This window comes from Passer domesticus, chromosome 6 (genome assembly GCF_036417665.1).
Source record: "Passer domesticus isolate bPasDom1 chromosome 6, bPasDom1.hap1, whole genome shotgun sequence".
NCBI lineage: Eukaryota > Metazoa > Chordata > Aves > Passeriformes > Passeridae > Passer > Passer domesticus.
Genome location: NC_087479.1, coordinates 56,151,463 through 56,174,975, shown reverse-complemented (window position 1 = coordinate 56,174,975; position 23,513 = coordinate 56,151,463). Strand labels below are relative to the sequence as shown.

Here is a 23,513-nt window from a genome sequence, read left to right as displayed (position 1 = left end):
TCTTCAAAATGTTTACTCAGTAAACAGCTCTGAAGTTCTGACTGAGAAAGTCAAGCAGCAAGAAGCAAGCAGCTGCTCTGCTTTCTCTCTGCACCCTTTAGTCTCCCTGAGGGAATTTCCACCCCAAGTGGAAATCACAGCTGACCACAGGAGTGTTTTCTGACAGAAACACACGCCCACCATGGGCTGGCCAGTGACCCACGGGCTCTGCCAGTTCAGCACCACTTCTAACAGAATGTTTTCTCAGTCCTAGACCAAGTAACAATTAAACATGCAGCTTTTTCAGCTTATTCCTAAGAGCTGACCTTCTCGAGCCAGTGAAGCATCTCCTCAAGACGAGCTAAACCCTCACCTTCCTCCAGCAGTGATGGCTGCGTGTGACTGCAAAGGTATCTAGAAAAGAATGACCCTGTGGCAAGGTTTGCTAGCTGAGGGGCTTGAGCAGCCTACCTCTATTCCTACAGCTCTCCTCCTGCTCTCTGGAGCAACAAAATTCACCATGTGCTAGGAGAGAGCCCAATCACCTCTCCATAATTCATGATCTCGTGGCTTCTCTGCCAGGCAAACATACACCTTTTTCACCTAGAAGGCTTGCACTGTGAATTAAAATGTGACTTTCTTCCTTCCAGTGAAACAGAAAGGGAAATCAAAACTAATCTTCCCCTGGGTCCTTCCCTTCCCCCCCAGTTTATGTGGCACAGAGCAGCCAGCAATAATCAAACCAGAGCCATTTAGTGTATGGTCTAGTCTTGCTGTGACTAATAGGATGATTGGTTGTATGGCTTCTTTATGGTTGTTCATTATATCACCCTTACATAAAGTAATTTAATTTCAGTGGGATAATTAGGGTATTTCTAATCTAACTGATAGTCTGAATGAAATGAGATTCTCAGAGGGAGATTTGTGTACCAGGAGATTGGTGACCTCCGGCCCCAATTTTCACACAATGTATTAAGCTGACAGCCTTACTTCCAAGCCCTGCTGCACTGGCTCCTCACCACTTGTGCAGATGTATGTGCTACAGACAGCAGCTCCCAATGAGGCTCTTCCACCCAAAATGCCATTATTAAGGGAAACTGTAATTTTTTGTTTGAATCACAGAAAGATAATCCAGGTCATCATTCACTAGTTGAAAGTACAGTCCTGTTATTTATCTGCCATGCAAAGTATGCACTCAAATTCTTGATTTTAGACTGTGCCTTCCAGGGCAACATCAAATATATCCTACATTCACTTGATCAACACCTACACTTTCCTAAGTATTAAAAAGAAAATTGTACTCTGTGTTTTCCAGAAATACGCAAAACTTGAAGAAAGCAAAATTGAGTCAATCCCACATTTTATTTATGAACCAAACCCCCAGGTTTATCTACCTTTTGCCATAAGCTGTCAAGTAGACCAGACCACCTAGCTGATTAACAGACAAGGAGCTCCATTTCTTCACTGGCATTTGTGTCCCAGCTCCCCTTTTTCCATGTCTCTGAAAACTGACACGCTTCTTTCCCACATCTGTCCAGCAGCACCCTGGTCCAGACCAACCCAGTTGTCTTTTTCTGCTTCTGAAAGCAGAAAAAGCTTTTTTTTTTTTTTCCCCTGCAGTAAAGTGGGGACTGAATCTCACCACTGTGACCAAACTCCTCATCATCATTCCTGCAGTCGCACATTCCTCTGCTGATCCTTGGCTTTAGCCTTAAACACCAGAAGCCCTCACCCACAGACCTCTGGAATTATTTCCCTGTGATTAGCAAACCTCTTCAACCTCAACAGCTTAGCCTTTAATCCTGACAGCTAATAGCAGCAGAAAAGGCCCTACAAACTGAGGGAAACACGCTGCTCTGTCACATCATTTGGTTTTAGTGTTCCAATATTTGATTTAAAGACAGCAAATAAATGATATAAGCTTTCAGGTTGCTTTGTCCCAGGCTGACATAAACAGTTCAAGCAAGAGACTGAAGATTGAAAGTCTCTTTTCCAGATGCAATAACAATCTGGATACAGTGAAATCAGAGCTCACACTAACTTCAAAAGCATCACAACTGCACCTACAGCTCTACAGTTACACCCAAATGATCAGTACACTGTATCAAATATACATACAGATATATATACACTAATATCTCTATATATAGATATTAGTGTATATATATTTGACACTGTACATATATACTATGTATCTATCAAATATGTATTTTGTGTATCTATGGACACCCACTTAGTATGTGTGTGAATATATACACATAAACAAATTCATATTTTTTCTATTTCAGTGTAATAAAGCACAATTTAATGAAAACAAAACCTCCACATCTGCACTTGAGCACAGATGAAAACACATGATCTGTAGTATTTATACCTCAACACTTAAATCAATGGAGTTCATACAGGAGTAATTATTTTCAAGAAATTATTCTGCAATTAGCACCTTTTAAGGAGACCTATGTCATTTTAAAATCGCAAAACCCAATGAACTGCTACATATTAAAGCTATCTCTGTGTATCCATATTTTAAGCTCATAAATCCCCACCTCAAGCTTTATTTTACTCAGTCTCTCTCACAGTATCATTTTTCAGTAATGGTAATTTGTATTCTGTGTTTTTCACTAAGCCTTGCACTTGAAGCAATGTTGGGAATTTGTAGTTGGAAAGTCACTGACCTGAAATACAGTAGTGGCTGTTTTACAGAAGTCATGGTCTCTTTTAGGAGACTCCTGAGTTCAGGACACTGTAAAACACATCAAGGTCCTTGACAAGAAAAAACAAAGAACCCATTATAATTTAACAGGCCAATATGAACTCTTCCACAAGAAGTAAAGAGTTACATACTAGAGATAACTTAATTTTAAATACATTTTCAAGAAAAGACAATGTCAGTCAAAAATAGTTTTAAAATAATATAATATTTTATAGCCACTTCCTCAGATGGGTACCTTAAAACTTCCCAAATTATTATTCTTGGTCTGATTGCCCAAAATATAGAATACTTTCTAAAGTAAATCAATTTTACATTAAATCAGAAAAGCTTAGAAGGGAAAATAAAAAGCCAGCACATTATTTATTATTATTATTATATTGATACACTTAAGACAGTACTGGATTCTTCTCCATTTCTGCATCTGCATGAAGCTGAATTGGGAGGTTTAGGTTCTTCATCCCAATTTTTCACATCAAGAGAACTCAGTATCCATGTGTACTTTGGAGGAGTCTTCACTGACAGAGAATCACTGACTCTCCTTTAGTGGACCCTGACATCTCAGATGAAGTGCTACGAACACATTTCTACTTGAAGGATTTGATTTTCAAAAAATCCACCTGTTAAGGAGTATATTAAATTTGAGCATTGAATGCTAATTTGCACCACGTGGAAATTGTGTTTATAGTAATTCATTTGCATAGGAGTATATTAAACTTGAGCATTGCATGCTAATTTGCACCACGTGGAAATTGTGTTTATTGTCATTTGTTTGCACAGGCTCGTGGTTCTACACGAACAGAAATGACTGCCCTGAACTGCTGGCAAGAGGCTCCTCTCCTCCAGCCAAGAGCCTCTTAGCAAAACTCTGCTGCCTCAGTTTGCTTCTCTTCTGAACCTTTTCAACCCTGTCAGAACTTAATTTCTTGTGCTTTTAAGAGACATGAAGACTGAGGAACTCTGTGGTAGCCAGAAACTCAGTTTTTTCTCCAAAAAGAGAAAAGTAAGAGAGCACCAAGCTACAGTTCATTTTTATTCACTGAGCCTTCTGCTGGACTGAACTATGATTTATAGTATAGTACACTCAAGCTGGGCCTGCAAGGATAATCTGAGTTACAAGAAGGAAAACACAATTAAATCAATAGCAGAAAATTATCTTCTTTTTTATGGAACTACTAAGTTGTGCCCTGATAGCAAACTGAGAAAGAGCACACAAAGAAAACCATCTTCCCTCCCCTTTAGAAAAAATAATAATAATAACAACCCCTTTATTCTTAGAACAGTTACCAGAGCAACAAATTTCTATGGTATAGTATAGAAAGTGTCAAGGAAAGAGAAGACACATCTACCCTCACATATTTCAGCAAGATTCAAACCATGCCAGCTCTAACAAAGATAAACTTCAATCACAAGAATCCTTACTAAAGCTCCATTTTTAAAAGCTACAACTGCTTTGAAGATATTATTATAAAATTGCTTTATTTCTTACCCATTATATTACTGCCACCAAATAAAATACTTCAGCTAAAAAAAATCCAGACTGCTCCAGGAAAAGTCTTGAAGTATCACTGTCAGCAGTGCTTGGAGGTGGGAGAGAAACAGAAGGGAAGGGGGAAAAGAAAACAACAAAATTTTAGGTAAAAATCACTCCTACTCAAGTGTTACTAATCCAGTAATTGACTAATTTTTTTTACTTTCACATTTTCTTCCCCTGAATTTCATTTAGGTGCAGGGTTTGGAGCTTGGCTTTAAGCACTAAGAAATGTTAAAATACTCTGTAAAATCACGTCAGCATTGTCATGAATGCAGTCTCCAAAGAGAACTGCGAATCATACAATTCTTAGTGCAATTTGTTCAGTGCTTAAAACACTCAAGACTCCCCAGGAAGAGGTTATCTATATTGATATGTTATAGAAAACTCAGTAACTAACATAAACTTTGCCACCACATTTCAGCACAACCGATGGAACTAAATGAAGAGTAATTCTCCAACATTGCAACAAAAATAAAAGATGAAAAAGACAAATATACTGTCCACTAGAAAATCCATAAGTGGTTCACATTTTGTGCCTTATCATGGTCTTGCTATTTTATCCTATTGTTTACCTTGTTTCCTCCATTGTCTCCAGTGATTATTGGAATCACATTTCTAGGGTAAACAAGGTGAAAAAACCCCTCTTTCCCATTGTCCCATGTTCTGTCAGCGAGGTTTGAAGCAAAGTAGGCCTCCCAATAAGTTTTCTAATCCAGATAAGCAGGGCTAAGATATCTGACAGCTGCTTCACGCTCTTCATCATCATCTGAAACAATCAGTACGCATTAGAGAGTACTTTTCCCTTTACAAAGGTGATAATTAGATAACAAGCTGAGATTAAAGTAATTACAGTTAGACAGCTGGCAAGGCAGCACAGTCATGTTGAAATATTGTTGATACTTCAGCATCTGGTTCTAATAACAGCACAGGCTAAAAGATTTTACATTAATTACAGAACATAATTTAATATAAACATATTTAATTACAATTGATGAGCGATAAACTGTTCAAGAGTGACTTAACCCCTTACACATGTCAAAATGATGGGAACTTCATATATGTCTTTCTACTTTAAGAGCAGGCTACAGACAGTATGAAAGGTTAGGAATCTCCAATTTTAAGAGAACTCTGTAACTGGAAAGGTGAATTATTGATATATTTTTTTAAAATCTAATTTAAAAACAAGCTAAAACTGCCAGCATACTACAGAATTCAAGATTGGCTCCATTTAGGCAGAATTGCAGCTAAGCCCTAAATTGCTATCTCAAAAATTCCACGGCAATTGCCACCCAAGCCTGAGGCATCTCCAGCTCCCTGGTGCCTGTGTAGTTTTCCCAAGGATGCTCTCCATTCCTCTGATCTTATCAACGCTGGGCGGCACAGAGCCTCTGCTCCTTCCTGAGCTATGGATCCAGCTGCAAGGACCTGCTCCAAGAGTGCAAGGGCCCTCCTGTATGTTTGAAGAAATCATTGGATGAGACACCAAACAGTTCTGGCAGTGCTGGTCCTGGGAGGGGGTGACCCTAACCAGGAACCTTCTCCATCCCTCTTGCTCTTGTGCTCCTCCCTGTTCTGCTCAGCATTCTGCTTTCCTCTATGAACCCAAGCAAAACTCTTTGGGGTTGGGAAGGGCCAAAAAAGAGCACTATAGCTTAAAAAATGACAGCAGTGGCAGAAAAGGGTGGAAAGTTAATTCCTCTATTAGGAAGAAAATGAAGGTGGTTGCTTAAGCTATTGTAGAACATCAAAGAGGCCATGGGGATGGTTAAGGGCCCTGAGAGGAAGCCAAATGAGTGTGGCTGAGGGCATTGGCTGTGTTCAGCCTGGAGAAGGGGACACCTCAGTGCAGTTACAACATCCTCACTGCGGGAAGAGGAAAGGCAGGCACTGATCTCTTCCTGATCTCTCCACCCCTGTGACCTGAGAGAGGACTTGAGGAAATGGCATGAGCTGAATCAGAGGTTTGGGTTCTTCATGCAGAGGGTGCCTGGGCACTGTAGTCACAGCACCAAGCAGGTCACATTTCAAGTGTTCAAACAACATTCTCAGGGATACAGGTGGGATTCCTGGGGTGTCCTTTGCAGGGTCAGGAGCTGGGCTCAGTGGTTCTGATAGGTCCCTTCAAACGCAGCACATATTAGCAGCATGGTCTGGCCATGCAGGTGTATAAAAAAAAAATCACTGCCCCCTGTCTGACACTCCCCATAGTCAGAGAAGTCCTTGTGTCTGAAGTCTCTCCTTGCAGGAACACTTTCATATTTGCATCCAAAAAAGGCAAAGATAGGTTCTGATCGACACCAATCCATTCAAAAGTAAAAATTTTCTGATATCTGGGACTTCTTCATTTGAAATGATCAATGAAAAACTCTCAGAGACAAGTGACACTGGGTATTCTGTGACCCTGAAGATAGCATGCAATATGAGTAATAAAAATTGATAATACTGCACTAACCACGTTGCATAACCCATTAAAGTACATTTTAGGTCAAACATGTATTAACTTTGGTTTCCATAAAGGCAGAAAGGTGAAATTAAATTATCTCAAAAGACAGCATACATTCTCTAATATAATTTGGCACTTTTTTTCTGAAAATGCAACTTTTCCCCCTCCATCTTCAAACAGGCAAGAAGGAAATCATCCTTTAGGTTGCTTTAGGAAAGAGATTGAAAAAGTAGACCAAAAGCAAAGCTGCAAACGCATGTAATTCTCTTTCCCAGGCCAACCATCATTACAGTTATGCACAAATCACAGGATATTTTTGTAGCACACCTGACTTGTGCCCTGGACCTGTGTAGTGCACAGCCCACAGTGTTTAGACAGCTCTAGTTAGCACAGATCCTGCAGTTTGTTCAGCCAGCTGTAATATCTCTGTTGAGACTGTAAAAATCACCTTTTTATGAGCCTGTTCCTCTGTTTCCCAATCAAAATAAAACAGGCATGTAGCATATCCCATAGTTATGTACAGGGGTATTGAAAAACAAACAAGCAAATAAATGTAGCAGGGATCCTGTGAGGTGGTATGTTACAAAAAAATCCCCTAAAACCAAAAAGAACTACACTGAAATATTATACTTGAGAGAATGCCAAGGAGGATGCTCAGGGGTTTCAGTCCCTTGATTAAAAGATTAAATTGTATGTCTTTCACAGCTACTAGATCAAAGGTAATTAACATCTTTTGGAAACTGATGAGCACATTCAATTTTTATTTAAAATCTCCTATACAAATCTGGCCCTTTATTTCAACAAGCCTCAGATAATGATAATGGATTTCTTAAAAAAAAAATCACTGTTGATCTCTTTGCTCCAGACTTCTTCAGCAACATATATTACACTTCCCTGGGTAAAGATATATGGAAAAATGTATCATTGTTCTGTGCTGTAAAACAAACACTTACCATTGGTGGGATGCTCAAAATAATGAGCCCTTTGGAAAAGTTAGTCTAAGAACTCAATAGTCTTCAACAGAATTAATTCAAGAGGAATCATGAAGAGCTTAATTTCCTCCACACCTCTTATTTTCTAATCACTCTTTTTAGACTTGTGGACAAATGAGTCATTCCACAGAGATAGCTAAATGAAGGATAGTGAGTGCTACCTACTTGAACAGATTTTTCCTATAACAAACACAGGATGGTGCATGAAAAAACAATCTGCCATACTATCTAGGCTCTACTTCCTACAAAATGTAATATCACATATAACAAAGCAGAGACAATGTTGATCAGGACAAGTTGGCCCCAACAAGCTGTTTTTCTTTATGTCACCTCCTGGCAGTTAAGAGAGGTAGAGAAATCCCCATGTGGGATAGGAAAAGGGTAGGACAGGAAATCCTCTGGTTTTTAATATGGATCTCTGTAGCACATGGGACATAAGTGGATGCTAAGTATGGTCATGGAGTAACTCTGGTCTCCAAAGTCACTCATCCCAACCTTCCTTCCTAAATCTTGCACAGCCAGGGGCTGGCCTGTCCATATTGAGTGCCATGTGCCACAGGCATCCTTTTACAATCCACACACTGTCCTGGGAGTTTCTGTAAGAGCTGGAGGCAGCCCAGTTCCACACATAGGCTGTGATTATTCAAGTGCTTGTGGCCATACCTCAGAAAGATCCATCACATGAAACAATATAACTTAAGCAAAAGATTACGCTAAATAATTTAATTGAACCTGCTTAAACATTAGATATAGACACCTGAGATTCATCAACAGATTTATTTAACATCTAAGAGAGTAACACCACCATCTTCTCACACTTCAGCCTATACTGATGTCAAAACAACCTGAAACTGAGAACATTCAGATGGTTTTAGAATGATGCCTCTAACACACCTACTGGCTCAAATGCAAAACATTTCCCACCACTCTCTTCTCCATACACTTATTGACTTTATTCTGTCACTGTGCACCCCTGCTCTCATTCTGGCTGAGGAGGGACAATATTTGTTTTGTCATCCATCACATCTTAGACATTATGTGCCTAACTCTTGTACACAATACCCAAAATACAGCTATATATACAGAAAAAAGGCAGCTAAAGATTTGATTTTTTTTTTATTGATCTATTTGTGTCTTCTGGTCTTTAATATTTTACTTTGTATTCTTCACATCCTGCTATCTACCATACAACCTCTGATTCCAGAGAGTTTAAGCATGAAGTGAAAGCCAGTGTCTCAACCTCCTTTCTCCTCCCCCTCTATTAAAAAACAAAAAGCCTCATCCAAACAAACAAAGAAACCTGAAAACCACATCTGCTCCACGAGGCACTCCAGATGCAATGCCTGTTGGCCATGCTGCAATTGTTCTGTGCCACTGCTCATGCCTCAGCAGAGGCTGACCTGCTTCAGGGCAAAAATTCCTTTGTCTGGCACATCTACCTTTTGTGAATCAAAGTGCACCCTTGGAGGTGAACACTGGGCACTTTGATACAGGTTAAAACAAACAAACACACACACAAAACACAAACAAACCCCCCTCCCCCCCTCAACTTAAACCAGGTCATCAGAATGGATGTGAATTAAAGCATGGGCTCTGGCAAATAAAATTGAAAGCTTCCCCAGCACTGGAGAAATTTCAGATAGGCAAGGGTATTATATTCACTAAATACAACAAAATTGAGCAATAAGAGGTAGTTTACAAGATTTGAAGGGAGAAGAGATTGAGTTTAGATCCAAATGTCCCTAAATTTTGAAGGAGTTCAACTCTAGATCAGAACCTTGCATTCCATGCTAACTCCAGTGCATGTAGTTCCCTCACGGGTTTTTTTCTCCTGTACAGAATGTACAAGCAATCAGGTCCATCTACAAGAGAGAACTTCCATTTCATTCTTCAGCATTTAAAGCAGATTAGGACTCCAGGTGGGATTTTAAAAGAGGCAATATTTAAAAATTAGCATATTTACCATAATCATTTTCAAGCAATTTGCATCCATCTTACAGGTTACATGCACACTAATGTCCACCCATGTGGACACATCAGTGCTCTGAAGAAAGAAAACCTGCATGTGTCTGAAGAGCAGCAGGCAGCTCTGATAGACAAGTGCTGCAAGGGCAATGGGGCTACCTAATAAAAAGGAGCTAAAAAGACAAGCTGGACAGTAGCACTGCATGCTAGCACAGTTTGATCTTTTTCATTCCATTACAGGTAAAAAACGACAGCCCTCAAGAACCTAGAAATAGAGGCTGGAAAACAGATCCATGGCTTTGCTTTTTGCCTTCCTCAGAGAATTATGCTCTACTTTTACACACAGAAATCCAGCAAGAAGAAGGAAGCTGAAAATGCATATTTGTTTTGATAAATTTATTCACAAGCTGAAATGGTACATTTAAAAATGTTTTATTTAATGAAAAAGTAATCATCTTTTTGATAGGTGATAATTAACCATTATTCTGTCATAAACAGAAAAGAGAGATGTACCTATGTAGATTTAACTGAGCATTGTGTTAATCACACTGCAGTGACTCAAAACACAAAACCAAAGTTTCTTACACAAAGTACTCCTTTTACCAAAGAAAATACAGCCTTAGTATTCCTGAAAGCCAGCTCATGACCACAGAAATAAACCTTCAACTATGTTTTACCCAATCCATTTTTATTGAGTTTCACAGCCAGATAGAAGCTGATCAATTGTCATAATGATAAATTTAAATAATTTACACTTGTGTTGAATATTAAGGATAAAAAACTTCTCTGTGTACAATTTCAGGAACTTGGCAGCAGTCCTCCATGTATCCCAAGCTTTAAGTCAGATAAAATTGTGTGGTGTTAAACATCCACCCTAGCAAGAGACAAGGCACAGACCTTGAGCTCCACTCAGCCAAAACGTGAGAATTAAAGTGGTGAGAAACAGCAAAGAGGGGGAAGGTTTGTTCAAAACACTCGGGACAGTGCCAGGCTGGGGAGTAGCCAACACATCTGTACATTTGCCTTCCCAGTAGGAAAAACATGCAGTTTACCTTTTCAAAAGAGCAGTGACCACACATCTACGTACACTGCTTCCTTCAAAGTGGCAGCCAAGACTGCCCAAGAAGCCACCAAGTCCAAGGGGAAGGATCACAAATCAAGTCAAACCTTTTACATATCTCATTTCTACCTAAACATAGTTAACACAGAAAATGGCAGGGCTCAGATATAGTACTGTAGGCAGTGTGAAGAAAAATAAAGCTCAGGCATAAAGATGTTCCAGGTCCTCATATATGCAGAGCTGATTTTTTTTTTTTTTAAGATGCATTTTCCAAATGTTACATATCTTTCATAATGCAAAAGAGTCTGTGAAGGACTTAAATACTGTATACAAGTGCCTTTGAGTGCCTGCCTTAGCATGGCAAATCCCATAGAATTTATAAATTAATTTACAGTCCTTCAAGAGCCCAATAATGGCTCCAGTTCTGCAGTCATATGATTAATATCACCAATCCACTACTAGCTTTTATTTCCATCCTATTTAGAGAAAATATACAAGCCAATCTGACCCAGTTCAGTCTTGCTTGAAACCACCAGAGAATTATGCATAGATCCATGACATGAAAAAAACCTAATTTAAAAACAGATTAACATGCAAATCTGGTTTGAATTATTCACTTTATAGCATTTATATTTTTCAAAAAAAGTTGGGCAACACATAGACTGTGCTTAGAAAAGGGTCTGCACATCTGCATTGCTGCTTGTCAGGAACAACTACTGTAACATTTCCCATTTTCTTATACTGAATGACGTATGAAAATCATGCAAAAATGGTGGCAGATGGATTTTCCCCCAAAGGTAATGCCCTGTTAAATAAAGGAAGTAAAAGAAAAAAGAATTTGGACTGAAAGCCTCATTCTAGAAGTAGAACAATGGTAGTTTGGCCTGCAGGGACACAACTCTAATAGTGACTTAACAACTTCACAGTGTGCATTTCAGTTCAGGCACTTAAAGGCAGTGGAAGGGCTCTGCACTGGGTAGGAAGTTCTCATTCTGTCAATATGTGCAATAAAAAGGAGGATAAAGCCGCAAAAAAGGAAGTGGGAAAAGTGATTATAAAAGAACCCAAAATCATGATCTCCATCAAATTAGGTCTTGGTCTTTTAAAATAGTCTGCTCAATCTGTGAGAGACACTGAACAAATTACAGTAAAATTAAAGGGTTTGGGAATAAAAGACTATTGAAATAGATAGAACTATTATCAACTACAGCTGTGTGAATAGTCTTTCAAAATTCTTACCCCTGCCCCAATATCTAACATATCTATCTATATCTATCTAAATGTCTAATTGAAGTAAATAAATAAATAAATTTGGTGAGGAACTGTTCTACACCAGTCTCTTGGTTCCCATCACTCTTCCTACATCCTCAGCCTTGAAGGTGATTTTGAACACCAAAAAATCCCAGATCTGACGTCTACTCCCACCTAAATCACACAAAATCAAGTCTCTGTGTGTGTACATATATATTTTGTAAATGTATATTAGTACACACATCTATATGTATGCCATGTATATATGTTTGTGTACACATTCATATGTGGCATATTTGCATACATGTAAATGTCTGCATGTGTTTACACACACAGAGAAAATTTGTATGAGAATATGGAGCAAACAAATGGGAGTAAATGCTATGCGAGTGTTGGTTGTAGTCTTCTCACTCCATACCCAAAAATCAGCAGGCTGAAAGCACAATATATTTGATTAATGAAACTGCAAAGACTGACAAGATCTCAGAACTTGAGAATGGTGAATCTGACATACGGATCACGAAATTGATGCCTGTCCCAAACCAAAATATTTTTCAGAAAAAGTCACCTCCATTGCTTCCTCAAGGACACAGTTAATCCCATGACCCTTCATTATCTGAAACATAACCAAGTACTACTCCCCAAGCTGTGGAGATAGGAAAATAAAAATGTTCTCATTGGAACTAAAAACCTAGGCTCAAAGAGCTAAAGCACCAGGAAAATAAATTTTGGGCACGTAGCCCTAAATAGGCTTTACCAGATGGAAAACGCTGCTGATAAAAACTCACACATTGCATCTTGCATGAGCAGCTCAGATCAGGGGAAGCTGAACCAAGGAAAGGGTAAGGAAAATGGGCTGAGCAGTTCAGAGCTACTTTGGGCAAGTGATCTTGACCAAGGGTGCATCCACACTGTTGGAGAAACTGTTTTAAAATTGAGCTGTGCAGTATTACTTGTGATTCAGGATGCCTACACAGCCTTAGATACCATTCTCCATAGAGGCCACTGCCATTTCCATTGGCTTGAAGACAATAAACTAAGAATAAGGCACCATGAGTAATTAGGGTTGTTTTTGCATTGCACAGGAGCTGAGTTTAGCACACCCAGTACAACCAGTGCAAGGCTTCTCTAGGACTGATCTGTCTGCTCACAGAATATGAGGCGGCTATGTGAAGCTGGATCAAACCCCATCACTCATCTTCTTTCCAGGCTGTGCATCCTACAAAAAGACTGAAGACTAAGTGGCATTTTCTGGAAATAATCAAACTTCAGATAGTCAAATTTCAAATTCTTTGTATTTTATTTTCTCTGTTAACGTCTAAATATAAGTGTCAACATCACTTCAGTGAGCCTTGCTGAAGTGAAAGAGAGTAAAAGTTTATTTTAAATCTATTTGTTGCAGAGATAAAGTGGTAAATCTAGGGTGGAATTGGACCAGTGGAAAGGCAAGGGAGCACTGGGAGTGACCTTCTCTTTGAAGCTGTGCTTTGGGAGCCTGGGAGCACAGCCTGGCAGGCCACAGGGACCCGAGGAGGGCTGCACTCCAAGCTGCCAGGAAAAACAGGGAACTGCAGCAGCCCAGGGGAACTTCATCCCTGCCTCAGAGCACAGAGGGACTCGCTGCATAGCTGCGAGCAATCCCTGAGGTATTGAATGCTTGGCTGGGAGCAATCCCCCAGGTGTTAAAACCCTTGTGTGGGGCAGCCTCACATGTTTCTGACAGACCAAAGCAGCCTGAAAACAGAAACTGGGGTTCCAAGCATGAACAGTGCCACATGCAAAAAAAAAAGTTCAGAGTTCTGATAAATGCCACTGCAGGCATGCACATCCAAATAGATATTAATTACTTATTTTCTTAAGTTTAGTGTATCTAGTGGAAACCCAGTGTTGTGAAATCAGGAACAATTAAGAGTACAGGTGATTTCCAAAGATATGTCTGCCAGTGGCCCACATGTTTTTCTTAAGTCCTTCTTTAAATATTAGCAGCATACGTTTGCAAAATGATAATACCTACACTAAAATATTAATTACCTGCAGAGACTTAAGCCACATACTCAGTAATTTATCTGCTAGAACAATTATACATCTAATACCTTTATTAGTCTAGTGAAATGAGTTCCAGGTTAAAGACCGAAATTCTTTATCTTTTCTGAAATATACAAAGCCAAAATGGAATGTCCTATTAATATTAAAAGACAGCTACTAGTAAAAGTCAGATAGTTCAAAGTTAAGTGGAATGATCTGTTGTCCCTAAGCACTGATCCACATATTCCCAGAAACATCCAAGAACCTATCTGTTCTAACCTCCACTGAGCTAATTGAACATGGAGAGTGGGTTTGTTCCATCAGATGTGTTCATTTCTTCTAAGAACACCCTATGGAATACCAAATGTACTAAATATAGCTGTCAACATTAAAAGCCTGCAACTAGAAAGTGCTATTAAAGAGCTAAGTGTACTTCACTTGGCATTATAAAGCCAAAGCCCTCTTTAAAGATACATCATGTTATTAGAGACTATTCACATTAATGCAAAAATCATCATTCTTAATATATTTTACAAGGCATGTCTAGGCTACTTCCAGGCTCAAGAGTTCCTCAATTTCTCCCACATTTACTGGTAATTACATGGATGAATCAATAGTATTTCAGGGAGGACAAAGACAGAACTGTAGCAGATCCATACACTGTGTCCAGGTAAAGCCTCAAAAGCAGAAATGATACAACATCTGTAAATGCCAACTTCTTACTCTACTGCATTTACCATTGCAGTGTCAAAGCCCTATACATTTTCAAATCCTTATGGGTTTTTTTAGGAAACACAGAGATTGCTAGGAAAGCTTCTGCTAACTATGAGAGAGTATTTGCCTTCCTCAGTGTAAATATACAGAATTCATAGTGGGAAGGAAATAATGCAGAAATGGAAGCACAAGAAAATCTAGAAATTACTAAGCCCAAGGAACATTTTGCTAAAATCACAAACAAAATGAATATAGCAAAACTCCTGATTACTTTCAGAGGATTCTCTGCTTCTACCTCTACAACTCCATCCTAATTAACAGCACCCCAGTGGAACTGTTTGAGAGCAAAATTAAACATGTAGCTGGTACTCTGCTCTCTGTCAGAGAAGGCTCAGAAATATAGTGGAGGCTTTATTCATTTAAGAATACTGTAGTTAAGCACCCCTAGTAAATGTAATAACATAATAGTTCAGGTAAGTGATATTAATTTACCACAACCCCTACTGCACACCCCCTCTGTTGGTCCTAAAACATGCAAGACTCATTTCGAAGACATGAGTTCAAGCAACATGTTGTTAAGTGTGGAAAATAATTTGTGCATCTCCCTTCCATGCCCCTTCCCTTCCAGTTTGTGGGAATTCATAAAATGTCAACCATTTTATTTCCACCCCACATAATGCATTGAGATCACTTATTCTAAAAGTAACTCTGACTAAACACAAGATTTCCTTCCAGACAATCCCTCCCAGAACTTTGTCATGGACAATGGGCAATCTTCTCTTAAGAATTAAAGACAGCTACTCAAATTAGAGAGTAGAACTAGCACCAGTATAAAACAACAGTCTATAAAGTCAAATACAGGCTGCATAATCCTGGGGAATTTCAATTCCAACAAACCAGATAGATAAATAAATAACTAGATCACCTATTACAAATCAGCAACAAGAACCTCTCAGAAAATAATATTTTCCTCTCTATAAAATTTGGGTCAGTTTAAAACACCATGAACACCACAGAACACTCATGTCTTTCCTAGATTCAGAATACTGTTTGGCAGAGCACTAATAAAAAAATCAACTAGTTCTGGCCTTTACCATAGTAACAGAAACATTCATGTTAATAATGTCAGTGTGGTCTAAAAGAGAAAACATACCCATAGCAAACCACAGGAAACTGAGAGAAGGAAAACTAATTTTTTTTCTAGATGTAACCTGTGTAATATTCATGCCTGAAGTTAAATACCAATATTGTTCTTTCAACCACAACTGATCCAAGAAAATACAAATAATAATGAATTTATTTGGAGGAATGAACAAGCACCACAAAAGAATAAACTACCAACCAGGGAAGATTTCTCCATTGTTTACTCTGCAGAGCACACATTATTAGAGCTAAATCCCATAGGCCTTGTTTTTGTCAAAGTTCCCACCAAGTTCAGAAGCCATTTTTCCTACTTTTCCCTCATGCTGGAAAGATAAATGCAATCTTTTTGTGGCACACAGCAGAACCCTCTCATGTAGCTCATCCTCTCTTTATTGTTGCAGGCTGTAGGAGAGCAGCGACTTTTGTATGGCTGGGATTTTCCCATTGCAAGCACTCGCTGAGGAATAGTCAAACTCTGATTAGACATTACAAAACCTTCTCAGAAGGCTTTCTGAACCACAGCCAGCAGGATTCCCTGCAGCATTAAGGCCAGCCTTGCTCCCACTACAGTCTGTGGGACTTTTGCCAAGGATGTAAGTGGCATTATGACTGGTCTCCAACAGCAGATATTACCCATCACTCTCAAGACTTGATTAAAGACCTACCCACCTGCAAATATATAATAAATAAAGAGCTTAATTGCATAATTAATTACAAGGGCTTTTAATCCACAATAGACAACACCATAGGTTTTAGGTAGCCCACATAAAGCAAACTATTCATTAGATCAGTATTTGCTTGATACCAGTTTGCAGGAAGATTGCAGAGGGATTCATTCTAAAGACACATATTTTCAAGAGCCAGACAACACAACAGGAAGAAATAAAATAAAGTGAAATCAAAAGAATACCACTGCAGCCCAGAACTACAGGCAGAAATAATTTCATACTCTGTACACAGCCTTCCAGCAAAGGCTTTTTCTAACAATATATGCACAATGGGCAGTGATTTTGAATAGCAAGTGCAGTGCTGCTGCTAGACTTTTTTTTTTTCTCCAAGGCACCAGGCAGAGATGTAGCAGTGTACACAAGTGGGGTGTAAAGTCAATGGGATTACATTTTCCTAATTATTTTCTGCTTGAGGTTTACATCACATACACAAAACGAGATCAGCCGGGACTTGCCTCTCTAACAAATCACTCAGACTTAAACATTGCTCAGATAAACAAAAGGGGGGGGGGGCAAGGCTGAGAAAAGGCAGAGAAGTGCTTCTTCAGCCACAGTTGCAAGGAACAAAAACCTGGAGGGGGAAAAAAGCTGTTGGACCGCCACCAAATCTCCCCCCACTAGAGACAAGAGCCCATCTGCTGAGCTCTGCAACTTAGCTTTAACTACCATTCAACTCGCGTCTCTGCAGAGATCAATCTGCAGAGCTGGCAGATGGACCCCTGCTTCCCTGAGTCGCTGTGTTATTTGTTTAATAAATTTAATTAATATCCATACTGCACTGGATTGCTCCCAGAAAGGGGGCTGCAGCTCTCGCTTTCCCCGATAGCAACATGATGAGTGATTTCCCAGAAAAGACCAGATAACAGTACCCCCAGGCCACTGAAAAATTAAAAGTGCCATGTGCTTACATTACTTCGCATGTATTAATTTTTGCACTGCACTAATTTGTTCTTGAAGCCTATTTTAACTTTTATAAAAGTACGGGATTTTTGAGAAAGTCATGATTCATTTTGGTTTGTATCAGTTACAGAATTAATTGGGAAGGAAAAAAGCATCACATCTAATTGGATTTCCAAAAATTTTATCCATTTGCAAGAAGGAAACAAATTGTTAATGAGGGTGTCTCCTCAGGCAATGTATATTGTCACAGTTTTTGCCAACAAGTTATAGGCATGCAGGGTCATGTTGGACATGCTTTGGAGCACACTTATTTTAACCAATAAAGACATATTCAGCCCACATAAAATAATTTTTGGAAGTATGAAAGATGAAAGAAAATAAAACTGCTAACAAATTTTTAGAGCAAAAAAGCATAACAAAAAACACATGCTATGGTATTCCAGCAGCAAGAAGAAGCATAAAACATGCAGAAGTGGTGAGAAAAAGAAGCCATTATTTGTCTTCAATTTTAGCATTTTATATTTCCTGCATTTCAAGTTTTTAATTTTTCATACCAAAAAATGAAACTGAGTCATAATTAAGAAAATTATTTCAGTCAAGCCTATTCAACTCCTAGAGCTGTGCTAAATTTCTCTTTGGGCCCCTTATTAACTCCCTTATTAATTTCCTTATTACGTCACCTTATGGCTGGAATATTTCACCCTGGTGCTGGTGAGCTCAGGTGTCCTAGTGGACAGCCCAGGCTTGCCAGTGTTATCTGCAGCATCTAACCTTTCCCAACACCTTTCTCCAGAAGCAGCTGTGGCAGGAAAGGTTAAGCACACCTAAACACTTCTGTGTGCCCCTGGGGAGGGCAGGGGGAGAGGTACCCACCCCTCGGGTCAGCCTGCACACCTGCCCCTGGCACCAGCTCTGCTCCATCCCCTTTGAAGTCAGCCTTATTTCTTCAAATAATGAGCTTCTGTATGAGGCCTCTGCTGGTTTAGGATTATGAGTGAAGCAGATAGGACACAATTCTGCACACAGAATTACATGCCTTTAACATTAAAGAGGCCTTTAACAGCTTTAGTTAAGCACTGCTCTCTGGCAGAGCTCTCCTCCTGGTAGTCTATCCCTGCACTTTAACCTTTTCCACCACTGCTGCCACTTTTATAGTGAATATCTCCCCTTAGCTTCAGAAAGCTACACAGCCACAACAGCAGTGACCACGGGTGTTCTGTCACCAGCAAAGACAGCAGTAAGAAATATCAGGGAATAAGGGCTGGTTCACTTCGGTGGTGTCCAAAATGCAATTACCTTCCACCTGCAGAGTGAAACCCACTTGTTGAGAGAGGATCCAAGAAGGCAGCCCTGCATGGGAGGGGAAAAAAGTGAAAACCCCTACTAAACCCAGCTGAAGACCCCTCTGTGAGCTCTGGCAGTGCAGTTGTACCTCCCAGAGAAGGGCAGGCAGGGCCACCCACAGCACACAGAGCTTGGCAGTGTCCCCATCCCAAAAGCAGGAGTCACAGTCAAACAAGAGGTGTTTAGGGAATTAAGAACTGTTCTAAGGATAAGTTTGGGGAATTCTTCTTACAGCTCTCACTGAGCTTTTCAAAAGAGGCGTTTAATACAAAAATGTACAGCTCAAAAAAGGGTGGCACAGGTATCAAGAGATTTATTTTGCATTGCTGGGGCAACTGACTGAGCTCTGAAAGAAATTAAGTTTCCTCTTGAGTATAACCTCTAAGCAATCTTTTCTCTCCTACCTCTAACTTTGCAAAAAAATTACAAAGTCAAATGACTGGCTACCAAATATTTACACAGCAGCTTTCATCCATTAGCAATCTTGCAATTTTTATAAAATTGTTATTTATCAATCCCCTCCTGCAAGCAGGGAAGCTGAGAGAGCAACTTGCCACAGTCACCTCCTCCTCAAGGTCAGTGGTACAGCCAAGAGCAGAGCCCTCATTCACTCATTTTTTAACTTATTAGTTGGAGTCTTGAATATAGTGAAAATCAAAAATAAGACAGGCTTTTTAATCAGAATCTACATTTCAGAGAGATGAAAAGCAGAAAGCACTGCAGAGCAAATCATCAGCATGGTATATTCTACTGATTTTGTGCACTTCCACACCAGGAGTTTGGTGCACACAGCCTTACATCACTCAAAGCACCAGCCACCCTCACCAGGGCAGGTTTAACACCCCAAGGAATGGAAACCCTCCCTGGAGCCACAGAGCAGCCCCTGCACACTGCCAGTCCAAGCTCCCTGCCCTTCAGCTGTCACCCTGTTCTTCTAAGTTCCTCTAAGTCTTCTGTTGTTTCCATTCTTGTAATGGCCTTTCTCATGCCATTTTCTCTAAACAATTATTGGTTTACATTCTTTTCTGGAGGAGGAGAAATCTGATGGACTGTTGGTTTGTCCAGTGTCATTGGAGAGGTGGCGCTGTCATCCTCCAATCCACTGTCACTTTTGGAAATCTATAAATGCTGGAGTCAGAAATTAAACTTCCCTTATTTTTACCTTGGAGATTCCAGTGTCCGCGCCGTTTTATTTTGTGTCCTATAGCGACACTCAGCCACTCTCACCAGGGCAGGTTTAACACCCCAAGGAATGGAAACCCAGCCCCAGGACACTGCCAGACCAAACTCCCTGCTCCCCAGCCACGAGTGGTGGAGTCCCGTGGAGAGGGCACAGCCTGTCCTTTGTGCAGAGGACACCAGAGCTCCTTTGGCAGGAAAAGCTGGGAGGCTGCAGCCCCTGAGTGTCAGAGAGATGTGCTGGGACTCCCCAATTCCCAGAGGCTCTGAATGCCTCCCCACTTGTGACCTGACTTTCAAGAGAGGTTTCCAGCTCTGTTCTTCACTGCCTTGGCAACCTCATTTTCTTACTATGATTCAGTTTAGTTTGCCAAAGGGAGGCTGGTCATTTGTTCTCTCATCATACTGAGCTGCCTTGGTATGATTAAAGTCTTTTTTTTAAGCCTCATTTCTCCCTCCATAACATTTTTGGGAAATTGTTATTTATCGTCCTCTATAGCTGAAATGAAAAATGTATTGGATTATTTAAATACTTATTTTCCCAAAATAAAATTAGAATAGGTTTTTCAACACTACAATGAAAAGGGGAAGAGGAAAACTTTCTATTTGATGGAAAATTCTGATTGTGACCATATGACTTTTCTTTTGGGAGGGGTAGGATCCTTATGGAGAGGAATTTACCTTTTTGTTGTTTGTTTTATTAATGTCTCCCTGAAAACTATCAACAAACCAACATTAAGGGTTTACTTGTTGAAAAAAGAGGTTTCAAACATCAGACCTTTCAGATGTCTGAAAAGGAAATTAATTTCAATGCAACATCAAGATCAATATTCTTTAAAGGAGATTCATGCAGCTACATCCAGGACAAACAGATCTTTTGATCCAAATTTTGCCTGCTTCTGTAGCAGTGCTAATTTTCACAACCCACCCCATACTCATAATGGTATATGAGTTAATCAGACTGCATCTGCCTAAATTTATTTTCACATTCTCAATGATATGTTATTAATTGAAAGACTAATCCATCTGACAGTCATTAAAGACACACAATAACATTATTCATATTCCCCTGTGAAGTTATATGCGTGTAAAATATTGAAGTAAGCACAGAAAACAACCACCTATATAACGGATATACCCTAAAACACACACGAGCTGCTTATAAGACATCAATATCTTTAACAGATTTATATTTGACCTTAGGTTTTTTCCCCAACAAAAATTCAATATGCTATTACACTGAGGAGTGCACAGTCCATTCCAAGTTGTTTTCCTTTGCAAATCTCAAAACAGTAAAATGGCAAGCAAAGTAGGGTTGCTGTTAGAAAGATGGAATAAATGCTGAAAAATTAAACAAAGTGAAGCTAATTTGATTCTTCTATATAAAGCAAGCAGGCAAGTCTAAAGCCTACCAGATAACTTACACCAATATGCACTGCATTTTTCTTGTGCAAATTTGCCTTACGTGGGCTATACAGACTAACAAGAAGGTATTATCCACTTGGATTGGAATACACAAGCACAAAGTTATTTCTAAAAGTAAATGAATAACACTCTTAACACCCCCCCCCCATGCCTTTTCCCAAATCAACTGCAAATTGAATTAATAATGCAGCTTCCAGGATAGTGAGAAAAATATTTTTCTTTCAGTACACCGAAAGAAATATATTCAGTGTATTTCACGATGTTATGGTTTTTGTGTTTTGCTGCTCAGTTGGGCTTTGTGTGTGTGTTTGTTGGATTTTCAAATATTTTTCTTTATTTTTACAATTTCCAAGTCAACAGAGGACTTCAAGTTAGCTGAAATGCCATTTATCTATTCCTAAAACCGTGTCCTAGTTTAATGATAAATTTCAGTCAAGTAAAGAAATTCCACCACTGCTTATCACTTACTGTATTAGTGTAAGCATTAAAAAACTCACGGCACACTATCCCCAATGTCTGATTCCAAAGGCAGTGAGCAAGACCCTGAGAGGAGCAACTGCAAAGGCTTTGGGTCATTATGCACTTAAATAAAGACAGGCAGAAATCTATGGGAAAAAGAAATCTGTAATCCAGCAGCTCTTTCTTCTCCTCTGAGCTCATTTTGAGCAGATCACCTGGAAGGTGGGTAAGAGCTGCCTCTCCTCAGTCACCTGATGCCACAATCTGCCAGGGGGCCCCTTCCTTACCATCTCTGAGCACATCTTTTATTTGGTTATTTTGGACAGCACTGCTAATCCAAGGTCAATCACCAGCTCAAACAAAAGGGCTGATGGAAGAACTTGCCAAGAAATGGAAGCTCTGTCTATCCTCAGGGCAGGAAGGTACCACCAGCATGAAAGGTTAGTAAAACATGAGTTCAAGAAAGCAACTGAAGCTTCAAGCTGATCTCTCACCACACTATCAAAGACAGAGAAATAATTTCTTTACTTAAAAGAAAAATAGGACAACTTCTAATACCCAGATACTGCAATTACAGTATGAGAACTGACAAACATCAGGGGTGTGCTTTGATAAGGTGACAAGTATATATTGATTGTTATTTAAAATATCAGCAAGAAATTCTTTAGGTGTAGTTTCCAGTGACAAATGGACTTCTCAGAGATCAGAAATTATGGCAAAATTGATGAAATTCCTTCATGTGGGGTTCTGGAGTCCAGCTGCTGAATTCTACCAAAATCAAATGAAAACTAGCTAAAATTAAAAGCCCTAAAAGGCTGAAGAAGGTCCTTTGAGGACATGCTCAAGAAACAAGGCATCTAATGCTGATTTGGAACTCTGCTTGAAGATCTGCTATGCAGCAATGGACACTTAATTACATATCCAGAAGGGAATACATTACCTTAACTGCCTCAGCCACATCACAAGTATGAGGAAACAAGCCAGTAAAAGCAATATTACTTTTCCTGTTGATGGAAGATGTTGTTGACCCCAGTTCTTTTTAGGCTCAGTTTCGCTCTAGGTTAGACTTACCAATAAAGGGAGAAAGAAAAGGTGGGAAAGAGAAGAAAAATCAATCCCATGTTCCAAAAGCTCCACACAGAGGCTGTAACTAGAAGTGAATAACCTGGATCTCCTGCAATAGTCATTGACAGTTAATTTCTAGGACAGATATCAAGGAAAACTTTTGCTGAGGTCCAGTGAGTGGGCATTACAGCACCTGGGAGGTGAATCATCATTTGTAGAACTCAAGTGCACCTAATAAGGATGAGCTCATTCTAATAATGCAATCTGACAGGCTGACATTCCCTGTTACTGACTTCTGAGGTCACTCAGTGGATTTTTATACAACTGGGTTTTCTCTTCCATGGTCTATTAATATAATATAGAAGAGTGAAATAATATCATAATATATTAAGAGTGAAATAATATAATATATAAGAGTGAAATAATATCATATATTAATTAATAGGTTAATTAATAGACCATTCTTCCATGGTCTATATAATATTGAGTGCTAAACCCCTACCACAGAGTGGTTTCTACTACTGGTGTACGTGAATTACACCACTGGTGCTAAGTGATCAAAAACTGTAGAAGAAGTTTCAGAAAACACACATTCCA

The 23,513-nt window shown here is 39.4% G+C and overlaps 1 long non-coding RNA gene across 7 annotated transcripts in view; it reads right to left on the bottom strand.

The window, feature by feature from the left end:
- Positions 1 to 23,513, bottom strand: part of LOC135303827 (uncharacterized) — a 113,332-nt gene that overhangs the window by 61,195 nt on the left and 28,624 nt on the right. For 6 of the 7 annotated variants that reach the window (XR_010365208.1, XR_010365211.1, XR_010365209.1 and 3 more), the window contains exons 2-4: positions 4,796 to 4,989; positions 4,179 to 4,269; positions 2,655 to 2,742 (exon numbers count right to left, since the gene is read on the bottom strand). This is a non-coding gene — a long non-coding RNA (uncharacterized LOC135303827). The remainder of the gene's footprint in view (positions 1 to 2,654; positions 2,743 to 4,178; positions 4,270 to 4,795; positions 4,990 to 23,513) is intronic. The other variant, XR_010365212.1, reaches the window with a different exon arrangement.